Source organism: Sus scrofa, chromosome 9, assembly GCF_054392235.1.
Source record: "Sus scrofa isolate SSC_HxYL_T2T_F1_AM1 chromosome 9, Sscrofa_HxYL_maternal_Yorkshire_Landrace_v2.0, whole genome shotgun sequence".
Classification (NCBI taxonomy): Eukaryota; Metazoa; Chordata; class Mammalia; order Artiodactyla; family Suidae; genus Sus; species Sus scrofa.
In genome coordinates this window covers 92,768,358-92,788,435 of record NC_139391.1, presented here as the reverse complement: position 1 = coordinate 92,788,435, position 20,078 = coordinate 92,768,358, and the positions used below count along the sequence as shown (strand labels likewise).

General features: G+C 36.8%; 2 protein-coding genes across 49 annotated transcripts in view; one reads left to right on the top strand and one right to left on the bottom strand.

Annotated features, from left to right (window-relative positions):
- The window catches only part of LOC146400031 (uncharacterized), a 179,443-nt gene extending 179,155 nt beyond the window's left edge, over positions 1 to 288 (top strand). For all 3 annotated transcript variants that reach the window (XR_014815927.1, XR_014815932.1, XR_014815942.1), the window contains one exon: positions 165 to 288. The gene's annotated coding sequence lies outside the window, so the exon portion shown is untranslated. The remainder of the gene's footprint in view (positions 1 to 164) is intronic.
- The window catches only part of HDAC9 (histone deacetylase 9), a 967,336-nt gene that overhangs the window by 85,106 nt on the left and 862,152 nt on the right, over positions 1 to 20,078 (bottom strand). The window lies entirely within an intron of this gene.

The following is a 20,078-nucleotide window of genomic DNA, read 5'->3' as shown; positions in this document are numbered from 1 at the left end:
AGTCTCAAATCTGATTTAAGTTCACTTTTTCCTCCAGGAATAGTAATAATAAAAAAAGTTCCATAAAATACCAAATTTAGATGGGATAGTAAAAAGTGGAAGGAAAGAATGGAACAAAGCTTATCTTTGATCTCTATCCAAATTCCTCTTTCTTTTACCTACAGGGCTTATTTCCACTCACATGTTACCCATGTGATCTCTGGAGCTACAGACTGAGGCTGCTGAACTCCAAGTTATCCTTGTATGAAACATTCAGGTGAAACAAAGCAATAAAATTTCTATGAGGTCTATGCTCTCTCTTCCAATCAAAGTAAAGAATTTAAGAACAATATTTTACTCCTATTAACTTGAGTTCTACTGTGTCCACTACTGCTACACATATATTTGAGGGATTAATAAAGCTAAGTATGGCTACCAAGGTCAAGTATTATTTTTCAGAACACATGAAGAAGATGATTTAGTGAGGTGTATGTACTCATGTTTATTTGATCAGAGGTTATGTAACATAATTTTTTCCTTGGCCACACCTGTGGTATGCAGAAGTTCCCCAGGCAGGGACTGAACCTACACCACAGCAGCAATCCAGGACACTGCAATGACAATGCCAGATCCTTAACCCACTACATCACAAGGGAGCTCCTATGTAACATAATTTTAGTGGGCATAATTACAAGTTTCATTTAAGAGTTTTTACTTCTAGCTTCACAAAAGACACAAAAGCTCATCCTACTTGTCACAACAATCTGAACCTGCATAGTTAAAAATTACAGCAGCAAGCAGAGCCAGCAACGTTTTTCTCAAGGAGGTTCAATTGTCCTGAATATAAGGGCTAATGGGAGGGACGTGATCAGGTAAGAAAGTAAGTCTGCATGACAGGGTATGTCTTGAGCTCAAGCAATCACAGATAAGATATGGAGATGGAACTGGGTTCCTAAGACCCACATATATCCTTAGTTTCCGAATTTTTTAAAGAGGGTGAATACTTAGAGAGAAGCCTGGATGCCTGTGGTAGTAAGGTGGGCAGGATCAGATTAGTGACTGGAATTGATACATATTTGCTGGTAATAAGCCCCAGAAGGTGTCTTTACCATGAGAGAATTCACTAAGAAATAGTTTTTTTCAAAGTAAAATTTGTACTTTAAGCTCTTTTGAGGAAATCTTCTAGAATGAGGCATTAACAAAGCACTCTTAACAAAGTACTCTTACTATTACTACTGATAAAGAATCCTATATGTAGCCTAGTTGTTTTAAAAAGCAATATATATTAAATTAGCATTAGTTCCCAGTGCTACATAGCAGGATCTCATTGCTAATCCATTTCAAAGGCAATAAAAAATTTAAAAAACAGAAGAAAAAAATTAAATCAATATTAAATCACAAGCATGAGGAGTTCTCATTGTGGTTCAGTGGGTTAAGAACCCAACATAGTGTCCACGAGGATGCAGGTGTTGCTCAGTGGGATAAGGATCCAGTGTTGCTGCAAGTTGTGGCATAGGTCACAGATGCTACTCAGATCCAGTGAAACTGGTCATTTGAACCACTACCATAATTTCAACTTATTTAATATTTTTTTCAGAGACAAGAAAATGAGGTTTTGGTGTGTAGTTCCCGTCGTGGCTTAATGATAATGAACCCAACTAGTATCAGTGAGGATTCCTGGCCCCTCTCAGAGGGTTAAGGATCCGGTATTACTCTGAGCTGTGGTATAGGCCTCAGATGTGGCTCGGTTCTGGCGTTGCTATGGCTGTGGTGTAGGCCTGCAGCTGCAGCTTCAATGTGACTCCTAGCCTGGGAATTTCCACATGCTGCAGGGGTGGTGGGAAAAAACAATAAACAAAAAACTGCAAGCATGAGAAGGAAGCTACATTGTAAGAAATCATTTGTTTTGATGACCAAACACAGCTGAACTGGTAACTACCAGGTCTGAGACACCACTGAGAAAGAGAATTAGAAGAGCATCTTTAGGTAGAAATTTCTGTTCAGATTCATTCATTCACTTACACTTGATTATTATTATTACTTTTTTTTTTTTTTCATCTTTTCACAGCTGCACCAGCAGGATATAGAAGTTCCCAGGCTAGGGGGTCAAATTGGAGTTGTAGCAGCCAGCATACACCACAGCCATAGCCTCTCTTCCACTGAGAAGAGCTTCAAGTAAAAAAGCAAGAATGATAGATGCAATTCCCCACCCACATGCTGCCATTCAGCAGAGGCAGTGGAGTGAGTCGGTAGCGGTGATAGTCTCTTTTGAAACACTGACACCTAATAATTACTGATGCAACTCTTTCTAATATGGTTAAAAAGCCTTGATAACAATTTTACTCATTTTTTAAGGATTATTTTTACTTGGGCCTGGAATGTTTATGAAGACATCACTGCAGATTCAATACAGTAGGGAGCAGACATTTTTGTCCTGTTTTAATTTGAAATTTAATTGTGCACATCCACTGGCATATTTTCCATAGTTACGTCCAGGAGAATCAACTGAAGGATGCACAAACAGTAAAGTATAATTACAGAAACTGCAGGCATCTTCCTCTCTAAACCCCTTAGTCATTAAGTTACCATGTTGTTCTTTAGGAAAATGCAGTCAAACTCAAGTTGAGAGAGAAGTTTGGGTAGCATGTGGTCGTCTCATGTACTGTGAGGCTCTCTAGCAGGACTTCAAAGCAGAAGCTGATTGTTGCAGATGGGAAGAATGCTTTCCACAGAAACACCTTTTTAAGACTCATGATGCTGTAATTCATATGGTAGGCACTTGTGATGCGTTCCTGATGATGTTGGGATCATTTAACTCACAAAACCATTGTCGCTACCATAAAATCCTTTCATCTGTAGCCAAAAAAGCCTTATTCCATGCAAATGAAAATTTTTCATTAAAGTATCACCTTAATAATGAAAAGGTATATATTTTCCGGTCATGTTTAAAATGTAAATTTATGAACATATTTTGAAGATTCATTTCATGTTAAGATCTTTATTTGATGTCCTAGGACTCTTTCCAAGTTCATTGAAACCGGAAATCAATTTTAGAAGAAATATGGAGATTATTATCATTAAATCTTTCAGTTGGCTTTTTCCAAGCAGCCCTATAAATACTGCATATGTTTTAAGAAGGCACTTGCAAGTATGGTAAAAATCCTTTTACTGTTCTAGTCAGTAATGCTCCAGGAGGTAAGTTTATATCCTCAGCACCTTTTGAAAACAAATCAATAGTTGATTTCTATCTTAAACAAAGTGTGAGACAATTAGAATGCTCCAAACCAGTATTTCATAAAAATAAAATTGAAAAACTTTAATCCTCAGGAGTTCCTGAGAATAAAATGGCAAGAAATTTGACTACATTTTGACTACTGATCCATCCATTCTTGATCCATCTATCTACAAATCAATAATTTCTTACTAAATGCCTACTCTGTGCCACAGTTTTATATATAAATCTTATACTTCAAATACATGAACCTCAGTTTTTCACCTGTAAATACAACTAAGAATTATTTATTCTACCTTAGAGATTTGAAATAAATAAATATCTAATCATAAAAGACACCTATATATTTATATATACACATACAGTATATTGAACAGGCTGGCATATAGCAGGAATTCAGTTTATTCATGTATTCAGTTTATTGGGCCTAATTCGCAGCATGTGGAGTTCCCAGGCTAGGGGTAGAGTCAGAACTGTGCTACCAGCCTACACCACAGCCACAGCAATGCCACATCCCAGCTGTGTTTGTGACCTACACCACAGCCACGGCAACACCAGATACGTAATCCAGAGAGCAAGGCCAGGGATTGAACCTGTGTCCTCATGCATACTAGTCAGATATGTTTCCACTGAGCAATGATGGGACCTCCAGTCTTTATATTTTTTAATAAAATATTTCAATCACAAAAATTTAGATCTAGAAATGAATTTTAAGATTATATATTCCGGAGTTCCCGTCGTGGCACAGTGGTTAACGAATCCGACTAGGAACCATGAAGTTGCAGGTTCGGTCCCTGCCCTTGCTCAGTGGGTTAACGATCCGGCGTTGCCGTGAGCTGTGGTGTAGGTTGCAGACGCGGCTCGGATCCTGCGTTGCTGTGGCTCTGGCGTAGGCCGGTGGCTACAGCTCCGATTCAACCCCTAGCCTGGGAACCTCCATATGCCCCGGGAGCGGCCCAAGAAATAGCAACAACAACAAAAAAGACAAAAGACAAAAAAAAAAAAAAAAAAAAAAAAAAGATTATATATTCCAATCCTTTCATTTTAAGGTTGAGGAAACTAAGACCAATTATCGAGGCCAATAGCTAACTACAGAGTTGGGGGTGAAAACTCAAAGCATTTCCCACCATACAGCCAACTCAACAGACACTGGACTGGCCATTTTTTCAGACATGATTTCCAGTCCAAAAGGAACTTTAAAGAGAGTTCCTAGACACCAAATGGCTTTTAGAAATCATGGCTTTGGTGTGGGAAGTGTAAACAAACCAGAAGCATGTGAATTAAATTTCCCTTAAAATACACAAATATAAAACTAGTGAGGAGAAAAAAAAAATCCCTAGAAAATGCTTTTGGATATCATAGTCCCATTCCTTCCCACCCCTCAACAAAACTGTTTTTGCCAAACCCCAACTGCAATTTGATTGCCAATCGCTAGTTTTAACTGCTGTTTTCAATAATGCATTAAACACATGGGATCTATTCTCTCATCGATGCTCACGCATAATTGGCCAAGAGGTATGGAACTAGAGCAGGACAGACTCATGCTAAGCAATGTTGAGCCCATTACAGTACTTTGCACTACTCAAATTCAGCCAGTATTTGCTGAGCACACACTCTAACAATAGCTAGGGATATACATGGGTGAATAAGACATAGTGCCTGATTCTAAAGAATTAAATTACATATAAGGGACACATGCACAGATAAATAAAATTTAGCATAAAGACGACTGTTATAAAATAAACACCTTTTTATAAAACTTAATAGATGGAAAACACACATCTGCTGAGAGGAAACTCAGAAGATATAGAGGACATATTCAAACATTTAAAATGTGCAAACATTTTAAATGTTTATCTTTGCCTCAGCTTCCAACTTCTGATGGAGGAACAGTCATGTTTGTTAGTTTCAATGACTTAATATATATGTGTATATGTATGACTGTGTCACTTTGTTGTGCAGCAGAAATTATCTCAACCTTATAAATTAACTATACTCCAATAAAACAATATATATATGTTTATACACACACACACACATATATATATACATATGTATATATAAATGCATCCACCCAACACTTGACACTCAGGCGGTATCAATAACTATTATTTCCTCACCCAGCCCATCAGCCCTCTGCATGATTTAAAAGCTCTCTTAGATAAACAGGCAATATATTCTAAATGGTATCACTCTTTTCATTTATTTGGTCTTTCTATTAGTAAACTTAGTTCTAGAGTTACTCAGTTATACCACATATATTGTAATTCCAGACAGCAAAAGGGTAATGAAAAAATAAGTTTGGAGAAGAGAAACCCATCTTTCCAGACAATCCAACTCTTTAAATTTTTTTTCAAAAAATAAACCACCAAGAATTAAGACTTTCAAATCTAGCATATAGCTTGGTACATAGTAGATGTTCAGTACATGCCACTGAAAGGATGAATTAAATTTAGAATCAGTATATTCTATTCAAGTTTACTTGATTCCATTTCAGTTAGGGAGTAGGATAGGCAGATTTCCCAGGATGACCCCCTAGTAACTTTTGTACTTGTATATTATCTTACCCTCTTTGAGTGTAGATGGAAGCTGTGTGTATCATATATACACCTGTAGTGTGGTAGAAAGATGTTTCAACTGGCTTTGAGTCAATCAAAAGGCAGATTTCAGGAAGTGTTGGGAGGAACAGGGTGGGGCAGTGGAGTGGGGGTGAGATAATCTAATTACAAGGACCCTTTAAGAGCAAAGACTTTTCACCAGTTGGTATTATAAGAGAAAACTGGAGAGATCTGAAGCATAATTGGAACTTGTGTACCACTGATAGTTTGAAAATGTAGGAGACCATGTGAGAAGGAATGTTGGTAGTTTCCAGCCAGCAAGGAAAAGGGGACTTCAGATCTACAACTGTAAAGGACTAAATTCCTGATGAAATCCAAAGAGGAATGTTCCTCAGAATCTCCAGAATAAGGAGCACCCTGGCTGATATTTTGATGTCAACCTTGTGAGACCTGATGCAGAGAACCCAGTGGAGTCTGCACAGACTTGTGACCTATAGAACTGTAAGGTAATATATGGATGGTGTTTTAAGTTATTACAGTTCCACATACCCCTGAATATACTATAGGCCTAACACAAATCAATAACAGAGTAACAGTCCATGAAGTAAAATTGAAAGTGTAAGGGAAACTGAAAGAGTAACAAATAATGACAATTAGCAATTCTACAGTATTTATCCTGTGCCAAGTCCTAGGGTTCACAGAAATGTTTCAGTTAGTCTTCACACCAACCTAATTAGGTAGCTACGGAGAGTATCCAGCTTACCAGAGGAGCAAACAAAGAAAAGTTGAGTCACTTCCCAAAGTCACAGAACTAGAATATAGCAATGTCAGGACTCAACTCAGGTTTTAGACTCCGAAGCCTTAACCACCAATCCTTCTGCCATCGTATTTTTTTTTTTTAAATATCCACACACATAAAGTGAGAAGAGCCCCCAATATTTTTTTCAAAATATCCGCACACATAAAACATGTTTTCTTTTCACTAAGATGAAGAAACTAATCCATACCACCATGTGCCTAAAGGGTTCATCTGTCCTCACTATTCTCTACCCACTTCCTTCACTAGGATGCTGAGGAATAAGATAAGTACCTTGACAATGCCTAAGCAGATTGTCTGGAAAAACAGACCCAATAGATAGGTTGCTGGAAGAAGTAAGTTATGAGTTTTCAGTCATGAGATACTTCAAATAGAGTCAGTGCTGCTGGCTTCTCTGTTACCCTCAACCAAAGCCAAAACCTGTGGGTTACTTTGTTCAAAAGAACAGGAGAATTTGAATCTGGGATAAATATGAGTTTATATAAATTAGGTGATCTTTTCCAGGCAGGAAGATTTCTATAACTGTGAACTCTTCTTAAGAAACAAGGGCTCTGTTAACCACTGGCCACATCAGAATGGATGATGCAAGGCTTTTGAAACTAATACATCTTGTGCTTAAGGAACTGTGGGAGGTCTTATATGGATGAAAGAGTGTGTAAGCTAGGAGAAGACCCTGGGTCTGGAGATGGTCAAACATGCCAGCAAAAAACCTTAGGCTCACTTGCAATGAGTTCAATACACCAGTCACCCAACCATCTATCACTGGCTTCTCAAATTTTTTCAGGACTAAATTCAAAGCCTTCAAAACATGGTCTTTCTCTCCAGGCCCATCTTCTGCCATGCCCCCACATTCACTCTTCCTTTGAATTAAACATAACTATTTCTACAATGTGCTGAACAAAGCAATCGAACAATGCCCACAGTTCTGAGCTTCTACCAATGAAATGTCCTATCCACATCCAGTTAATGCCTACTCATCTTTTTTTTTTAATTTTTAATTTTATTTTTATGGCCACACCTGTGGCATATGGAAGTTCCTGGGCTAGGGGTCAAATCAGAGCTGAAGCTGTGAGCTACACCACAGCTGCAGCAACACAGAATCTAAGCTGCATCTATTACCTATGCTGCAGCTTGAAGCAATGTCCTACTCATCTTTTAAATTTAGTGTAAACAACATCCTGAACCCCCGTGCAATGAATTGCTTCTACATGCTCCCTTCACACTGATTTATCTCTATACAGTCCTTAATTTGTGAGTTCACCCTACGAGGCTATAACCAGCTAGCCAACAAGGACCACATCTTGCCTGGCTTTATATATCCAGTGCCTAGTACAGTGCTTAGCATTCAATATGTTAATTAAATGACTGATGTATAAATAGTAGAGAGACTTGAAGCTAACTTTATGGACCTGGATAAATGTGTGTTAATTATTAAAGTATATATGGAACTTATTGCAGGGTTGGCTCCTTACAAACTATTTAATGCTCAACTGAGGTCAACAGACACACGCCTAAGAAAGAAGTATTACTATTATTCTCAATGTAGAGATGGGAAACAAAGAAAGAAAGATTAAGTACTCTGTCCAAGGTAAAACAGCAGAGGTAGGATTTAAACCCTCTGATTCTGGAATCCACATTCTCAAATTACAAACCCAACTTTTTGGATTCAGGACCCATGATGATACAAGAAAGCAATTTCTGAAGAAAAGTAAAGTACTGAAAAATGTTATGCTCAGATGATATATCTACCTTAGAGTAACTATTTTCCTTTCTTAAGGATGTTTTTTAAAAAATACTGTGGCAAATACAAGTAAAAAAATCTTTCTCAAAGACTGGGGAGGGAGAGCATCTGAGGAAGTTCAGGTCCAAAGAAATACAACAGCCAAAGAGAAGACTCAAGTCCCTGTCACAGACTATTTGTTCAACAGTTCTATAGAACTTATAAGGAATTTCATTAATTTATTTTTACAGAGGGAAACTAGAGTACTATCTCTTCAAGAGGGCTCAAAATCATTGTGGCTGATTCATTCATTGAAGAAATATCTTTTGAGAAGCTACTATGTAACAGGAACTGTGCTGGCCAATGAGAATATCCTTTTGAATACAACAAAGATAGTTCTTATCCTTATATCACTTAGAAACTAATGTTAGTGAGACCTAACATCAGGAGGCACCATGCTATATATTTGAAACACATTATCTCATTTAATGGTCACACAATTGCCCAGTGAGAGAATGAATTAAAAAGAAATTAACTTGCTCAAGCAACACAGTCAATGGCAGAGCTGTAATAAGAAAGCACTTTGTGGACTCTAATGCTGTCCTTCAAACCTCTCAGCCGTGATTAAATGCAAATAATAGTGAAGTACCAGTTTAATGTATGAGTGCTACAGTCGCAGCACCAATTGTGTCTCAATGATATTCACTAAATGGTAATAATGGCGAACCATTCTTATTCAAGCGTTAACCCACATTCATAAAAATTGATTTTCAAAAAAATATCTACCTTAATTTTTCTGATATTACCAGTTTAAAAAGAAAGATATTATCACCACACTGTCCCCCATCAAAAGAACCCCTAATTCCTTTTCAAATTAACTCTTGGAACTAAGCTTGCTTTTCAACTTCAATATAGCATTAATTTATGACTACACTCCCCAAATTCAGCCAAGATAATGATGGTCACAACAACATTTGTAGTGACCACTGCCAAAAATTTTACCTACTACTTTGTTCGACCTGTCCTTGTGGTTACTTCACAACTAATTGCTTATTTTCAATTGATATTTTCAGCTAATATATTACCTGATGCATAGTACCCAAAAGTTATATGGTCTTTTTCTTTAAAAACAATCAAACAATTGCAAAAAACCCACTATTGAATCTTAATGTATGCGTTTCTCACAAACAGATGCCTATAAAGACAGATGATAGATAATTCATTGTCAAAGTGCCAGGTAAGTATCAGCAAAATTTTAAATGTTTGTTAAATGGTATAAAACCAAATTATTCTCTTCTAAGGAAAATGAGGGTATTTATCTCATTGCCAAAAACATTCCTTGGAATTCCATCTCCCAAATGACCTAGGTTTTTAATTTCAAGACAAAAATACCTGATTTTAAAAGATAAGTATCTACCCTCTGGGCAAAACTGATGATTTCTTATTTTTCCTACCATAAAAGGAGGTTCAGGAACCCTGTAAATTATAGGTTTCAAGCAACCACTTAATTTAGATTAAATTAGACAGCAATTGTATGTTAAATAAATATGAAATGGCTCTGAATGTATTTGTTAAAGATTAAGCATTCTGTAATCTTGGCTTCTATTACACATTTGTTATTGCTGATTTTTAAAATAAATCACCATTTAATTGAAATAGTTAAAGAACATTTACAAAGGAAAGTATAGCATTTAGCAAACCCCCTGGGAATCTAATAAGCCCAACAGGGTAGCTTTTTAAAATGCAGTCCATTCTCCAATGTCATGGTAGAAAATCTGTAGTGTAATCATCTACAGGGTCCTATACAATCTTTACAAATACTATGATTCGACTTGCCCATATGAAACCAAAAAGGGTTTTATTTTAAATATTTATTATCAAAGTAGCTTTATTCTGTTATAGGCTCTTCCTATCTGCTACTAAAAAAAAACCCTGAATGAATTCTAGGTAGATGAAAATAGGAAATCTTTTATGTATCCATCAGACACTTGAGTATAACTATCATTTTTTGGGGGGGAGAGAAAATTAAATATTTCAGAATACATTGCATCATGATTTTTATCCTGCCTCCCCAAGCTGGAGATGCGGCACATGAAAAAGGGACTTTCCCTGGATCATTCTAGAGGACTTGCATCTTAAGCCACAATTCTCTGTGACTGAGGCCCAATATCCAATTTATATGACACTATAAAACCTGTTACAATGGTAAAACAAAACAAAACAAAACAAAACAAAAACAGATTATTTCAGGGACGTGGTAGAATTTTAGGTTAAACACTTCAGGGCACTTAAGAAATGTGAAAGAAGATCAAACTGTGGAACTGAATGTTGAGACAGTGACTAGGCAGAGGCTAGAGTCAGGATGGGTAGATCAGAGAGGAAAAGGAGTTTTCCAGGATTTGGGGACTAGCTAGGTAAGTATCAGAATAAACAAGAAGGAGCAGAATCTGCTGGTAATTCCAGAATCATTAGGAACTGGGAGGTCAGGGACATCTTTTGACAAGAGTCTATAATGAGATTAGGCAACCAATTTTCAAACTAAAGACAATTACAGATACACTAGGCTGGGAGTCAGGCTGGAATACACTTGGGATAATGCAGTCTAAGGCTCCTCCCTTAAAGTGTCAGTATAGATTTATCAAAAAGTTAACATTTCAGAATTTGGATAGCAAAAGACAGACTCATAACTAAAAAATGTGGGAATTTTAATAAGGTATTATCACTGGCATTTTTCTTATCCCAATTAAAAGTGTTAAAGCTTCAGGAAAAGGAAAAAAAAAAAAAAAAACGGAACTGAATGACCAAAATTACCTAATTGACAAATGACAAAAGAAATTTAAAATCACTGTTAGAAGCATGCACCTTTTATCATAACCATTATGTATCAAAAGAGTTGTGTAACTCATCATAATAACTTTCAACCTCAAATTCATTAAGGAGACATTACTTCACTTAAGAGATACCCAGATGTTCTTTGCCAGCTCCTTAAATCCTCCCAAGACATTTGCTGATTCTTATTGCCTAAGGAATGTTAGTTTCTATGAAAGATCATCTTGTGGAAACATCAGTAGCAGAGCCAATGTGGCACCACTGAATCTGAGTTTGGGTAACATTAATCAACAACTAAAATGAATATCAGCAATTAATCTAGTTCAAGTTCTATGACTTGCTGGAAAAAGCTAACTCACATCTCTTAAGTTTTTATTTCTCTATGTGTTGAATGAAGGGATTGGATTAAGTCAGTATTTCTTAAAGTGAGGTTAATCTTTGGCTAATCAGAATCATATGGGTGTTTCTTAAAATGCAGATCCCTGAGTCTCATTCCCAACCAAGTTAAAATCCAAATCTCTGGAGTGAGACCCAGACTCTGCATTTAAAATAAGCCTCTCAATTTAGGTTTTAGAGTCATCTGACTACAAAAAATGTAAGGATCCTTTTGGCTCTGCCATTTGGGTTGATCTCCTGATACCTTTTATAACTTTGTAGCAGTCAGCAATTTAAGCCTACCAAAAAACAAGCAAAACAGATCCAGTTTATTTTGTTTATCAACAAGACAAATAGGCATCAAAATAAAGATAAAGTAGTATATTGTTATTCCAAGTTTGGGCTGCCATTTCACACTTTCCCTGCCCTGGGTTGCACACTAATCTTCCTTTTAAGAGCTAGCCTCCTCTTCCTTTTGGTCTCCATAAAATACACTTTTCAGGATTCTAACATGGTGAATTTATGTCAGTGGGTTATCTTATCAGGAAGCTTTGGATATGGGGCCTCATCTCAATAATTAAATGTTAATTTTTGTAATACTTATTAAAAAGTGCCTGACCCATTATGATAGGAGTCATATAACTGCTAATTCTATAATGATAAAAGCCCTTTTCCTCTATTAGGAAGAACTGAGTCTTGGCTTTCCCAAAAATATAGTCTTAAAGGAAATTATTAACTCACTTTTTTTCATTTTTAAAGTTTTATTGAAGTATAGTTGATTTACAATGTTGTGATCATTTCTGCTGCACGACAAAGTGATTTAGTTGTACATGTACATTTATCTATTCTCTTTCAGATTCTTTTCCCACATACATTATCACAGAATATTGGGTAGAGTTCTCTGTGCTATATAGCAGGTCCTCTTTAAACCAATCATTCCATATACCTCAATATATATATATGCCAATCCCAAGCCCCCAGTCCATCTCTCCCTGCCCCTACCTGTCCCCTTTGGTAACCATGTTTGTTTACAAAGTCTGTGAGTCTGTTTCTTCTCTGCAAATAAGTTCATTTGTATCGTGTTTTTAGATTCCACATAAAAGTGATATCATACGATGTTTGTCTTTCACTGTCTGACTACACTTAGTATGATAATCTCTAGTTCCATCCATGTTGCTGCAAATGGCATTATCTCACTATTTTTTATGGATGAGTATATTCTTTGTGTATATATGTGCTACGTCTTCTTTATCCATTCTTCTGTTGATGGACATTTAGGCTGCTTCTATGTCTTGGCTACTGTAAATAGTGCTAACTCATATTTTAGACCAAATCTTGTTACTACCACTTTCGTTCCTCTTCTGATGAACTACAAAAAGTAAAATGCCAAATGAAGACATTCTAGTAATAATAAATAAATAGTTTAGGTTATAATGATAACAGAAAGCTCTTTGGAAACAATAATCTGCAAAATGACACAAGTGCCCTTCTAACTTCATGTTTCTAAAAATAAAATTTTCCTTAAGTATACAGAATTTTCTTTTGATTAGTCCTTTACATTAATCATGCCTTATTATTTATTACCTCAAGTATTTATTGAGGAAGGTTCTTGCTGTCCTTGCCTCTTTATTAGCTACTACTTCAGAGTACAAGCCTTGATTTGAATAGAGGATCTGAGACATGCAATACCATTAAACAAAAAGACTTGACCTATGTTCAACCAACCAGGCAACTAGATTGGAGAAGCCATGATTCTTAAAGGAAAACAACTTTTCAGGCCCCTAAATTAAATTAAATTAAAACTAATTTTATTAACAAAAGAACTCTGATGATCCTATCTGCCATCATCACGCATAAAAAGAAAAGCAAGTTGTTAGACTACTTCATCATTTCAATTGGTTGATTCCATCAAATAACCAGATCTACTGAAGTTATGTTTCTGGCTGAAACCACTGAGGCTGCAGCATTTTGTAGGACTCTACAGTCAAACTGGCTGTGTGTGAATACATGACCCAAGAATATACTAAGCTTTCAGTGGAAGGCAGACAGACAATAAACAAGAAAAGGTAATAAACACATAATTATTTTGGTGGTTTCATTTAGGTGCAATTTTTAATGATGACCTGAAAAATATGTGGAATTCTTGTATCTATTTTTAGCACAAAAAATTGTAAATGGTTTATATAAATATCTCATGTAAAAACATTATAGAATAGCTCTTGAAAGATACCCTGACTTTCTGTATCAATGTTTTTCTCCCCTGCTTGATGAAACGCTCTTCTCACCTGGCCTGGTGCCATCATACTCTCAGGCTTCCCTCCCTCCATTCTGCTCTGAGTCTAGCTGCTGCTCGCCTACCTCCTCCCACCTGAGAAACGTGGGCAGTGCCAAATTTCTGCCCTCACTCCTCCAGTCCTCCCCTCCAAGCACTGTCTATCAGTTAAATCTTTTCACTGTTACATTGGTTACATCCATAATAACCAAGTCAAAGACCACAACCTCCATCTCTCTCTACCTTCCTTTTCTGGATCTAATTCTCAATCACAAAAGGCTAAGTAGGGCCTTTCTCTGCACATCCACACTGGACTCTAACTGAACATGTCTAAATATTATCCACTATCATTGTCCACAGCCCCTCCTCCTAAAAATCCCCTTAACATCTGCCAGTAATAATGCTCAAACTACTTGGTTTGGTAATCCAGGCCCCAGTACGCCATATTGTCAAACTGACATTCCTAAATAGGCTTTTTTTCTGGAGCTTGCATTGGAAAAGAGCACAGATTTGGGAGTTAGAATTCTATTTCTCTCTCTGTCCCCAGTGTCATCTCAAGCATGTTCTTTAGTTTCCTTGGGTCTCCATTTCTTCTTCTGTGAATTGGGAGTAATTACACTAGAGATTATGGCAAATAGATGGAGGAATGTGCACTTCTGCTTGAGTATAATGTGAGGACACAAGAAAGTGCAACGAATGGTTGCTAGAGAGCAAACATAATGTGTTTGCTTATGTCTTTGTTTCCCTCTGCTTTCCCTTCTCCTCTTATTTATGTTTAATTCATCATTAAAGAGCCAACTCTGTTGCCCTCTGTTACTATGTTTAGAGAAATTTCCCTAATCATTACTCATCTACACATTTTTCTTGCAGAATTCACTTAAACAGATACTGTCTTCACCTGTATACCTTTTTTTTTTTTTCAGCACCTGTGACACATGGAAGTTCCCAGTCCAGGGATCAAACACCACAGCAGTGACCTAAACTACAGCATTGACCACACCAGATCCTTAACCTCTAGGCCACCAGGGAACTCCACATGTCTTTTTATTTTCAATTTAATGGTGAGATTCTGAGTTGCTCAACATCCCAATTTTTGACACGTCAGTGAGTAAACCAAAACAGTAGTATTTAGTGAATAGGTAAAAAGTCAATGCTCCTCATGCTTGTGTCCAGAGGGACATTTAGACAGTGGTGCAGTGCCTATGCTTGAGCCAGGGAGGTCAGCATTCTGGCATTCTCTCTGCTTTCTCCCAGGGAATGTAGGAAGATTTCATATTTGCAAATTTTGAAAGCATTTCAGCTCACCTTTACTGACTCTCTTCTCTCCACCACATGTGCTCACAGAACTTGAAATGTAATGTGAAAACTCAAGTGCATCGTCTCTTTCCTAGGGGCACTATGTACTCTCAAGATGTAACTTAACGTGAACAAAATGTGGCCTCTACCCGAGCAATGCTCAGGAAAGCCTCTCAGGGTCCGGAAATAAACATTCAGGGATACTCTGCAAGCCAGATGTGCAGACTATGAGATGGCATGTGGGAGAGGAGAGAAAGAACTCAAGCCCATTAAATCTAGTATATTCCCAGGGTGGCTTACTTTTCTTTGCAAGGATGTGGTGGGGAAGCCCTCTGCTCCTGGATGCTGTTTGCCCACATTTCCTGGCTATTTGCTAATATCTATTAAAAGAGGAAGGTAGGGGTAGGTTTGAGAGTAGTGGTTCTGAAAGGCAGGTACAAAGCACCACCGAAACCCAAAGTGTTTATATGCCCATTTCTCTCTGAAACCCAGCAGCCTCTGTATACACCTCATTATCCATGGGATCAAATTCACAAAAATTCTACATCACTTTACTGTGTTTTCTTGAGCAAATCACATCACCACTCTGAGATGCAGTATCCTCACTTTCTTCTTTGTAAAACCTAGTTCCTTTGCAGTTATGATTCTTCCTGAGTGAAGGATTCATCTTTACCCCCACATAACAGAGTTTTCCAGGTCAAACGCTAATTACTCTCTCCGGCACTCCAAGAAATGGCTGCCAAATTTCTGGCTGCTGACTGACGTTTCATATCCATGCTGGTGCACTTTCAAACACAAACCATCCCAAGCCTTTCTTTGTTCTTTGGAGATGTCTGTTTCCGTCATCCCAAGAAAATGCAAGAACAGTCAAACACAGGTGTTTGGGCATGGCCTAACAACTATGGTTCTTTGTCTTTCTTTTTTGCAGGGGGAATCTGTTTTAATGTACAGAAAGAGTCACAAAGGCTGATCCCAAAGTCTTGACATCCCCTCTGGTTGTCTGAAAATTCCCTCTGAAGTCCATGCAGCACTCCATAGGCCCAGGCCCATAATTGGCAAATGAGAAAATATCCAAGGGAACAGAATTTTAAAGTTAGCGAAGAACAAAATAAAAAAAAAGAAAAAAAACCTCTTAATACACAAAAAGTAATTTTTGTTGTTGTTGTTGTTGTTGGAAAAAAAAATGGGAGTTTAAACAGCACATTTATTTCGTTTTAATTTCTGGGCTGTCAGACATCAGCTCTGAAGCCCTGATTTGGAACACATGCAGAGTCCCTTTGAAGTTCTGGCTGCCTTTTTTTTTTTTTTTTTTTTTTTAACAATGGCAGAAAGATATAAAGAAATTAAACTGCAACATAATCATGAGACAGAACTTCTGGACTCCTGATTTACAAATTGTCATTCTTTCATTTTTTTTCAAAAAGGGCTTCATTTTCAAAGCTTCATTGTGGCACATACTGTTTTGTAATTTTTTTCCCTTTAAGTTCAATCTTCAGCTATTCTTTTCTTCTCCAAAATGAAGCATTCTACTTTTATTTTAATCAGCTAAAAAATAGTTTATTGTGGTTTTCTGAAGACAAGAAAGGAACAGGAAAATCCAGAGTAATACATTAAATGGAACCTTTTTGATAAAAGCCATAGCAATATAGGGTTTAGCTCTTAAAGTGCCCAATCCTCTTGGCATAAAAACAAAAATGTACCTTAAATTTTCAGGGAGTCTAAAGAAAACGTCTACTTCATTTTTATGCTCTCATTACAAAAGATTGTTACCAAAGATTTCAAGGATTCTTAATAAAAACTACATTTTAAATTTGGTCTGGTAGAAGCTAGCCAAATTTAAAAACACACACACACACACACACACACATACACAGGCACACACAAACTGGTTTAATTTTGTCATTCAGAGGTCATGTATCTTTATATGAACAAGACACACAGGAATTTTGTAATCCAACAGCCCCATTTTGAATCTATAAGCAAAAGGGCTTCCTGCTTTGGCCCAGTGGGTTAAGAATCCCACTGTAGCAGCTTGGCTTGTTGGGGAAGGTGCAGGTTTGATCCCCAGCCTGGCACAGTGGGTTAAAGGATCTGGTCTTGGAGATGCAAGTCAAAATTTAAAAAATGATGATTTCATATTCAAAATACACACTACACAAGGATCACTTTATGTTTTATCTTTTGTCAATTCAGTAAGAATTGAAAGCTAGAATTTATTTTTGTTCATCTTCCTTTTTGGGGAAGGATTAAAGGGCAGAATTAGACTATGTGGAATTATTTCTACTGTTTCTACTTGCCTACAGCCTGAAACTCCTCATACGTCCTTAAGAGCACTCTAGTCTTTAATCCCTTCCTTGCTATTCAATGTATTGATATTCTTTTTGCGTTCCCAGCTTCTATGGTTTTAACTTCTCTTCTGCATAGAATAAAATTGCATTTTCACATCTATGGAACCATCTCTTAGAGCTTTAATGAAAACTTACATACTCTGTGATGTCAATAGTAATTAGGAAGGTTGGTATAAGATTCCTCTTATTTTCTGGCACAGGATCAGGCACATGTGGTCCAAATGAAACAGAAAGAAAATTTTACATATATTTTTTTTTAAAAGAAGAGGGGAGTAAAGTGTCTATTGCTATGTCATTACCTTAGAATCTTGGACTGTAAGTGTCTGGAAGGGAGGTACCAAGTATGTCAAGTAGCCTAATCCCTTAAGTATTAAATAATCATCAGATGGGTTGCCAAGCTTCCTCCCATTCTACTTTGACAGCAGCCTCCATCTACAAATGAAAAACATTTCTATGTCAAGTAGTTTAAATTCTATTATTCTGATATGAATGACTGTCTTGAATACAAACAGATTTTGGACATAGAAAATTAAGATCTCTTTCGCCAGAAGGGATGTGGAAAAGATTTGGATAAGAACTGGAGAAAGTTTGACCATGGAAATTAGCCATGTGTTGAAAAGACTGCATTATTTATATACACTTGTATAGCCTTTGGTCTATTTCTCAAGATTGCTAGATTCCCCTCAATGCCCAAAAGAGAAACAGAAAATTTTCAAGCAGAGAAAATTTCATTTGTATGTGCTACAACTAAATAGAGCTTTTTCAGTGAAAAATATTCTTTAGGTATTTTCTAATATTTAAGATGAGTATTATATGCACAAGGATGAGAAGATCCATCTAGATATATTACTTCAGCTTTGGGGTAACGTCATTTTAGAGAGCTTGGGCACATCCTTGGTGAACCTGAAATACCTAAACCTCAGGTCTACCTAGGGTCAGCATAAATCTGTCTTACCTCAAATTCTAGCAAGCAGATAAATGTTTATTAGAATCATTACAATTAATGACACCTAAAGTTGTTTTTTTTTTTTTTTAATTTAAAATTAGAGCAGTATTTCTCAACCACCACACTATGGACATTTTAAATCAGATAATGCTTTGTTATGGGAACTGTCCTGTGTCTTATAGGATGTGTAGAAACATCCCTGGGCTCTACCCACTAGATGCTAGTAGCACCATCCAGTTGTGACAAGTGCAACGTCTCTAGACATCACCAAATATCCTTTGGGGTTCAAAATTACCTCCAGTTGAGAGTTATTGAATAGACTGATTTTCAGTGAAAATGTTAATTTGACAATATAACACATTTTTAGAGATTTCTTATCTACCGAAGGAAGGAAACTCCATAATAATAGTACTTCCTGCCACTTATCAGATTCTTTAATAGTTTAAAAAAATCTTTAAACCATTATCTCATTTAATTCTCAGAGCACCCTAATAATATAGCTTTTTCTGGCTATATTGGATAGATGAGAAAACTGAAGATAGAGAAATACCTTCCCAAAGCACTCAGCTATTATGCTAGATCTAAATTCTAAAGTTGACATCTACATAATCAATAAAAAATTGTCAAGCACTGACTATGTAAAAATAGTGTAATGGGTGTGGCTCTTAGCTTTTATATTATTCTTACCTCTAGAATAGTAATCTTTTTAAGAATATACCTGCATTTGTGCAGTACTAACAATTTCACACAACATTTAAAAATGGGCTCCATATATGGATTTTTTTCTTCTATATTTTGAGGCAATATAAGAAATTTCCGAGATACCACCTCACACCAGTCAGAATGGCCATCATTAATAAATTCACAAATAACAAGTGCTGGAGGGGCTGTGGAGAAAAGGGAACCCTCCTGCACTGTTGGTGGGAATGTAAACTGGTACAGCCACTATGGAGAACAGTTTGGAGATACCTTAGAAATCTATACATAGACCTTCCATATGACCCTGCAATCCCACTCTTGGGCATCTATCCGGACAAAGCTCTACTTAAAAGAGACACATGCACCCGCATGTTCATTGCAGCACTATTCACAATAGCCAGGACATGGAAACAATCCAAATGTCCATCGACAGAGGATTGGATTCGGAAGATGTGGTATATATACACAATGGAATACTACTCAGCCATAAAAAAGGATGACATCATGCCATTTGCAGCAACATGGATGGAACTAGAGAACCTCATACTGAGTGAAATGAGCCAGAAAGACAAAGACAAATACCATATGATATCACTTATAACTGGAATCTAATATCCAGCACAAATGAACATCTCCTCAGAAGAGAAAATCATGGACTTGGAGAAGAGACTTGTGGTTGCCTGATGGGAGGGGGAGGGAGTGGGAGGGATCGGGAGCTTGGGCTTATCAGATACAACTTAGAATAGATTTACAAGGAGATCCCGCTGAATAGCATTGAGAACTATGTCTAGATACTCATGTTGCAACAGAAGAAATGGTGGGGGAAAAACTGTAATTGTAATGTATACATGTAAGGATAACCTGACCCCCTTGCTGTACAGTGGGAAAATAAAATTTAAAAAAAAAAAAAAAAAGAAATTTCCTTATCCTTTAGAATTAAAAAACTACCATAGAAAAAGTATTGTAAAAATATCTAAAATATATTAGGTGTACATACCATGTATACA